At 32.5% G+C, this 8,597-nt stretch overlaps 1 protein-coding gene across 2 annotated transcripts in view; it reads left to right on the forward strand.

The window, feature by feature from the left end:
- Positions 1–3,534: 3,534 nt before the first annotated feature.
- Positions 3,535–8,597, forward strand: part of LOC107453994 (uncharacterized) — an 11,495-nt gene continuing 6,432 nt past the window's right edge. The window contains exons 1-2 of one of the 2 annotated variants that reach the window (XM_071182034.1): positions 3,618–3,693; positions 4,689–4,722. The gene's annotated coding sequence lies outside the window, so the exon portion shown is untranslated. Of the gene's footprint in view, positions 3,694–4,688; positions 4,723–8,597 lie in introns of both variants that reach the window. The other variant, XM_016071027.3, reaches the window with a different exon arrangement.

Consider the following 8,597-nt stretch of genomic DNA (forward strand, 5'->3'; position numbering starts at 1 on the left):
CAATATTTTTCTCAGGAACTAGTTATTTTATCATGATTATGTGAAGTTTGTGAAAATGGTTTTTAATTTTATTGATTTTATGTTCATAAATTCCTGCATACCAGAGGGTGTAAGAAATTCTTGCCTGTCACGCTAAAGATAAGTTTGTCTTTTCAGAGGAGAAAATGATCGTTTTGCAAAAAAGTCTCAACATCCAAAATTGTAGAATTTAGGTCAGTTTCTATTATAGATTGAAATTGGTCCCTACCACTACCCCTGTATTTTAGGGAATGCTTGATGAACTCATTGCTGTGACAGTCCCCATGCAGGTCCACACTGACACAGGGCCCCTCCGTGGCATTTATTAAAAAACAGATAAGTTGCATAGCATAGCAACATCTCTTCAATTTACAGGAATTAAGTTACGTAAGAAAATTTTACAAATTGTCTACAATAAATGAAGTTCTGGTGGTAAAATACCAGGCCAAAAGGCCTTTATAATATAAATAAACGCCATAAAATTGTAAAAGCATTTGTAATATGTACAAGATGATCTGTGAATTCGAGAATAAAAAATGATGTAACATTAAGAGACAATAGTCTAAAATTTGATCAATTAAAAGGAATTTAAAAGTAGGTGAAAGGTAGCAAAAGGAGTAAAATTTAAATGACTTAACACAGTCTAAAAAGAATTAAAATTATAAACATAGATTACCTTACATGAGTATGAAATCATTAAAGCAAGACTATAGGATGAGTAAAACCTAAAACGTGAGAGAGTAAAACCTATGGTGAGATTAACTATTTAAAAGCTCAAGGAAGTTAACAAATAACAAAAAAGGGTAAAAAGTGCATTAAAAATTTCTAGTTAAGACTAGAGGTAAAAGGAGAAACTTAAAAATGTGACGTAGAAGTGCAGTTTAAAAGGTATTAAGTTAAAAGAGGTAAGTTGAAACACAAGAGGCACAGCATCGAGAGGTACATATATAACCAAAATTAATTGAATTCAAGTTGGGCCAGCATTTTTTTTCAAGTGTAAGTTTTAATAATGTTCATGCAGACCAAAGTAGCGTAAATTTGGTCCCGCAGTGGACTGATCGTTAAGACACGGTTCCCAGCAGATCACCGAAGTCAAGCATCACTGGCTACGGCCAGTGTGCGGGTGGGTGACCACTTGGATCAGCCTGCGTAGGGGCAGAGGGTGTGCAGTATTGGTCCTCGTTAGACTGTTCTACCGTAAAGTGCTCGACTTCGCGTGCAGGTTGTCAGGCTACCGAAGCGGAGGTGCCATCCCTTCTGCAGAGGATCAAAATTGTGATGGCATATCTTCGGATCATACTCCAGGGATGTTTCCCAGACCGTTGCCAATAGCCCATTGTGCAGCTCTAGTGCGACGTAAATAAACAACAACAACAGCGTAAATTTGATCAGTATTGATTTTATCGAATTGGTTGGCACGGAGTGCTTGGAATCTCTTACATTTTCTAATTAAATGAAGAAGATCTTGCAGCACCTACCATAGTGCTGCCTTAAAATATTCTCAAGCGGATCATGGGTTAGAGTCCCCTCACAGTCAGACTAACCGTGGCTGGTTTTCGGGGTTTCCCTCTACACATAACGCAAATGCAGATCCTACACGAAGGCAAAATTTCTCCCAATGCTTGATCCAGGAGTTCTCTTTTTTTTTTCATTGGAACGGATTTAAGATTACGAAGTTGAATATTGGTAGTCGTAATCTCAAAAATTGTGTCAGCTGTTTAACGACGGTTTGAAAATAAAGTAGAGACAATAAAAGATTTTACTTTTGTAAGGCTGATATCGTCTGGACTATTAGTTCTATCCTCTCGTGTCTGGTCTAATTCAAGTCACTGTGACAAAATAAAAAACAGCAATACTTTGTTTGGCTATATAGCAATATTTAAGTGTCTTCATTAAATGTCATGTGAGGTCATAGGAATTTTTACCACTTAATAAGAGGAGGGTATTTAACAGAGTCCTTCTCAAAATAGAATTTTTTTAAATGCCTGGGTTAAAGCCTATTATTTTTTTACTTTTTACATTGGTGTGTAAAAATTATGGACAAAGTGGTTTTTCGAATGTAAGTTTGAACAGCAGCGTTGAAAATCAAATAATTATATCACAGAATCATTAAAATGTAAGAATATGGGAAAGTAACCAACTTGAAAAAAAAAAATAAATCCACAGGAACAATAAGGAACTTTATTGAAATAAATGCCTAAAAGACAATTTTACAAACGACCAAAACGTCTATGTTACACGAGGTTGGCTGGGAAATTCCAGCCTTTAGTACGGGATATGATCACCCCTGACTGCTATGCAGGATTGACATCGTCTGCTCATGCTGAGGATCAGGTTGAAGAAACTCTTGAGGAATTGCTGTCCATTCTTGATGTATTCAATCAAATTAAAGTCCGGGGACGTCACCGACCATTCCATGTGTGCAATATCTTCACTCTCTTAACAGTTCTATGACAGCCACAGTACGATGTATCGTTCATGAAGATGAACTCAGAACCCACAGCACCCCTAAAAAGACGCACATGAGGAAGAAGAACCTTATTGCAATAGCGGGCGCCAGTGACGAAACCACCTTGAAAGATGGGTTGATCAGTACGGGTACCAAGCATGATACCGCCCTATACTCCACTTCTATCAAATCTGTCTATTTCGATGATACTAGAAGGCTTAATGCGTGTTCCTAGCTCTCTTCAGGTGTGTATACGTCCGAAATCAAGGGTCAGACTAAATTTCCTCACATCCGCAAAGAGAACTCGACCCCATTGTGCATTTGTCCTGTTGTTATGTTTCCGGTACCACTTTAAGCAGCGTCTCCGGTGAACTGCCGTCAATAGAGCACGCCGTAATGGTCGTCATACACCCTTATTCAGTCTCTTAGCCACGTGATATCGGGCGTTCAGTACTTTGCTGTATTTGCCTAGCGATTTCTCCTGCAGTCAGCTGTTTCATCTAACCTGTAGAAGTATATGCCGGTCATCCTCTGCAATGATTGGTTAAACGACGCGTCTACCGAAAATTACTCTAACCGTATAAGAGGTTGGTGTTGTAGTTAATTTACATCGCACTAGAGCTGCGCAATGGGCTATTGGCGACTGCCCGGGAAATATCCCTGAATATGATTCGAAGACATGCCTTCATAATTTTGATCCTCTGCCGAGGGGATGTCCCCCCTGCTTTCGTAGCTCGACGATCTGTACGAAGTCGAGCAATTTACGGTAGAACAGTTTAACGAGAACCAATACCGCACATCCTCGGTTCCTACGTTGAGTAATCCAAGTGGTCACCCACCCGCACTCTGACAGCAGCCAGTGATGTTTGACTTCGGTGATCTGTTGGAAACCGTGCCTTAAGGATCAGTCCACTGCGGGTCATTCACTAATACTTTCGCTAAAACACAATTTTATTCACCAAATTTACGATTTTATCACATTTTTCAAGGCGAGGAAATGCTTAGTGCCGGTTACTCTGGTTTGCTGCACCGATCGTTCCAACAATATTCAAACCAATATTCACCGGTCGTTCCAATATTCACCGGTGCGAATATTGGTCGGTTTGGTCAGTTCGCATGACGTCATTACCCTTATGTGTTTACAAACTTTATTTCGGAACTAGCTTGCTTTATGAAGTAACGTTGTTTATAATCTGGTTTATCTTTTTACGAAGTAAGTTTTGAATTATCTACACTATTATACATTCAAGTGGGGATATTATCATAACTACGGCAAGTTGGCGAAGAGTCGCCGAGGAAGGAAGATAACGTTTCTGGCGGAGGGAACCAGTTTTCCTCGGATCATGACGTTTACGCCTCTTCCTTCTCATTGGCTCAAATTCCCTGACTACTCCTTAGAACTTATCGGTTAAGATATATCAGTTATTAAGTAACCGGTTCCGATTTCTTGTTCTTAAATAACGTGTACAAAATATTAGTTCTTGAATAACGTACTCACGGTGTCAGTTCCTGAAGATAAAACACACGTTTTGCAAACGTCTAATCTAAAGTTATTAATCCTTTTATTCTTTTTTAAAAAAAAATCTGTTTGACTCAAAATTAATGAGATTACATTTGAATAATAATTTTAAAAAGTCTTATAATGCACCACAGTTTCTTTTCCTTGTTTCTGAAATATAATTCATATTTGATTTAAACATTTTATTCATTTTTCAATAGGATGAAGATTTAAATGAACTATGCATTTTTCAATACAAAATGCATTTAAGATGGATCTGAGGAAAACGTTTCTAAGAAAGCTTAGACATTTNNNNTTTTTTTAGAGGAAAGGGCCATATCTCAGAAAATTCAAATTGTCTTCCTTTCGAGGGGTACAGATACAAATAAATGATGACTTAAGATTGAAGAAAGTGGGAGGTCTAGGAAAAGAAAAGTTTCTTGATTGACATAATTTTCAACCAATAACTTTATTTAAGCTACAATCAGTAACTAATTTCCCGTATTTACACACCCCCGTATATACACACAAATTAAACATTTTGGTAAACACTTTACACCTTAGTTTACAGGATTTTGTTTCAACTTGGTTCGTGTTTAGATTATTTTACTTTTTCGCATTGTTTAATTTTTATTTAACTTTATCGATTATTTTACTATTTGATTTTTGTGACTATTTTAAGAGAAAAGTTTCGGGCAACGATCATATAAAGACAAACATGACTATCTACACTATTATACATTCAAGTGCCTCGACTGTAAGCTTTTTTTAAATATTTATTTCCTAGATGAATAATTTATTTACTTTTTACTCATTCAATTTAGAAATATAGCCAGAGGCGTATCTAGAGAAAATGGCACCCTTCTTAAAATATTTTTATTCTCTATTGTTTCACATATATCTATTATATAAATATATATACATTTATATAAGCAAAAAAATATTTTAAAGTGTTACATTACAAATATAATTTTGAACAAAAATACGCTCGCACACAAATGTTGCTCAAAGTTAAAACCTTATAAATAAAATAATTGTTATTAAATTATTCATTTTGGTATATTTATTATTTACAAGTCATTAGAAAAAATACACTTTCAATGTAGGTTCAAGTTTGACAACCATATCATACTAAGTTATAATAATAAAAAAATATCTGATCATAATTACATACTCTGGATCAGGGATTTCTATTTTACATGAGGCGGGGGCCACAATTAAAAACACAAATGAAATGGCGGGCAGCAACTTTATCAAAATTTTACGTATGACTCTTTTATGTTTGAAGGAACATTAAATATTACTGTCAGATTTTTACCAAGGTGTACAAAACATAAGTATTGTGTTACAAATTATAATAAGAAGTATATTTTAAAAATAAAAAATTCGGGCTACAATAACTTTAATGTGCACCCATGTATTAAACAATTGATGAGCAACAGATAAGATATAAAACTTTTAAAAAGTTGGTATTAAAACTTACATAGTAGAACACAAAATGTTCAATAACAAAATTGAGGTTTGTCTGCTGCAACAGACAAACCTATTTGGGAATCGATATTTACATTTTAAATTTACAAATATGTTTGTAAATATTTTTATCCAAAATGAGCGGTTTCAAAAAGTTAAATTGGAGAATTTCTTCTAGAAAGTTTCTGATACACACATGCTGAATTATACTATTCACAAAATACAAAGAAATGAAGTAAAAGAGGGACAGCAACATACACGATTATTTTTGTATTTGAATAAATATTTTCTTGGATGCAAAACCCGAGAAATAATTTTTATTGCGTCGTTGGTGTGATAAATTTCACAGAAACTAAGAAATTACGTTCTAATTAACGAGAAAAGTATTACCTTACCTTAATAACTTCAATCTTAAATTTTGATGTATCTGGCAAACACAAACGTTGTGACATCCAGCTTTATTTGCCATAATACACTCTTTAGGTCGCAATTTACGAAATGCATTTAAACTTATTTGTATGTCAATAAATTTTTTTTTTAAATATAATATGCAAATCTTTTAAGTTATTCAGTAACAATCTCTTTTGAATATGCTGTCGACCACTACTAGTTTTTACAGAAATAAAATCTTTCGACCCTGGCATCATGCGATTTACATCGTCTGACAAGTAAAACTCAATCACTTTATTTTTTATCTCATCACTAATTGGTTTCTTATTTTTTTTTCGTTTTGGACAGGTTTTGTATCCTTCTGCCCTCAGCTTTTTTGCTTTAACTGTCATTCTATGTGAAACTTGGAAATATTTCTGCATTTTTTGAATGCTAACTTCCTGAGGCAAAGTAGTCAAATTTTCAACTTTTTTAGCATGATTTTCAACTTTTTTGGCATATCTAATGCATTTTTTTATCTCTGTAATCAAATTCTCATCCATTTCAAATGATTTGGATTGCTTTGTTCTTTTTTCCAACACATCAAGTAAGAAGTTTGCCCTTTCATTACCAGTCTCATCAGACACTTTCTGCCGCTTCGATGTATCATTGCATTCTTGCAAAATTCGCTTCACTTAGTTCCAATTTTCTTGACGGTCAATATTCTTAAAACAAACGTTTGGATCTTTCTTCTCATCGTCAAAATCACACTCTTCTTCAGAACAATTCGATACCACATTTTCGTTATTTTCTAAAATTAACAAAACGCTTTAATTATTAGAATTATCTAATTTGAAATTAATATTTTAAATTATTTGCAAAGTTACTAATATACTTACTTTTGTCATTAGTAATTATTACGGGTATATTTTTCTGAAAAATTGTCCAACGACAGGAATCACATATGAATTGATTTATTAAATTCGAATACCAGACTCCAATTTTTTGTCACAAGCTTAACATTTTTGTAGACACTTCGATGCTTTAATTTGTTCAGCGGGTTGCAGCAATAGTTCACCATTTCTTGATTTTATCTGTAAGTTTGTAATTAAATTTCGTGATAAATATTCGAATCAAATTCTTAGAATTAATGAATATCTTAGAAATGTAATTTTATGTTTAAAAAAACAATAATTATTATTAAAGTTGATATTACTAAGTTAAATAACAATTGAAACTTACCTTATTTGATAATTATTATCACGTAGATCAGACATCTCCGAATTACCATAACAATGAGGTAGTCAGCGCTGACCACAGAGCGTGCCTCAGTGCAGCGTTTCGAGAAAGCAGCTATAACTTTTTATGGAATTGCGATCCTTTTTTTTTTTTTTTTATGAAAAGCCATTTTGTTCAGAATAAAATTTACTTTAAAATGAATTTTTTTCGAACTTTGTACGACATTAACAACATTTTTGTTTTTCATTTTACAACTTAATTTTGTAATAAAAATTAAAACATTTGTCTTTAAATCATTATTAATTATTTTATCAAAAACTTCAATTATTTCCTCGTAAAATGATGTACATTTTTTAAAAATCCATTTGTTCTATCCTTAGATATTTATTTTTTTTATTAAAAAGAGCTTTAAAATTTAATTGTTAATATCTTGTAAAGTAAATTAAATAACAAAAAATTGTTTTTGGGCTATTTTGTATAATATATCCTTGTTAAAAAAAAAAAAAATGTAAAAGTTATGTCAAATTTTGGGTGTTACCGCTATTAAAATTTTGACTTTTATTGATTTTTTACGAAAATTGTCTGCAAAAAAATGACAACTAATATATTTTAGTTCACGGGCCACAAAAAAAGTCTTCGCAGGCCACCAGTTGGAAACCACTGCTCTAGATTATATATATAAATGACAATAAATACATTCTTTGATGTGAAAAATATTGCAGGAAGTTTCTTAAAATAATTGACCCAAATAATCAATTTAGTTAATTTATTTACAATTCATTAAAGAAAACGATGTTCTAAATGTAATTAAATTTGGCAAACATTACATACTAGCAGATAATAATAAAAAATTATCTGCACATAATTACATGCGAAACTCTTCTTTAAACAGTGACAACAATACATTATTTGATACGAAAAATATTGCTGGAGGGTTCGAAAAGTAAAAGAACCAATTAATCAATTTATTTAATTTATTGACAGTTCATTTAAAAAAACAAACTAGAAAATCTGCACTAATAATTAAATTTTAAAAACACACATTAATTTCTCTTGTTCATATTTGTCACACAATTTTCGCATAGTTCACAAAATAAATAAAATGAAGGCTTAATTTTTAAGAAGAAATATTCTGAATTAATATATTAAATAGGGTGACCCGGGGTAATTCACGATCACTCTGTTTCTGGGGTAAATAATGATCACCTAAGTTTTATTTTAAAAAATTTATTTTTTTTTAAATTTGAGACATGGACAAGAATGCTTGTACACTTTACTAAAGTATAACTACATTTAGTTAATAATAGTTTTTTGTTTAATCTAACGAAATAGGTATCTTTTAAACTGCTCTCTGTATTTTCCATTTCAAAGATGGGTTTCAAGATGTGCACATTTCTGCAAAGATCCCCCTCCTTCTCTTAATAATAAATATTTTAAGTTACTTTCTTTTTCTTTGATATAAAAATAGTGTAAGCTTTTGTTTAATTGTTTCACATCTACTGTAAACATTATAATTGATTATAGGAAACTATATCAAATGTTGCCCCCTACAGA

This window comes from Parasteatoda tepidariorum, chromosome 6, assembly GCF_043381705.1.
Source record: "Parasteatoda tepidariorum isolate YZ-2023 chromosome 6, CAS_Ptep_4.0, whole genome shotgun sequence".
Classification (NCBI taxonomy): domain Eukaryota; kingdom Metazoa; phylum Arthropoda; class Arachnida; order Araneae; family Theridiidae; genus Parasteatoda; species Parasteatoda tepidariorum.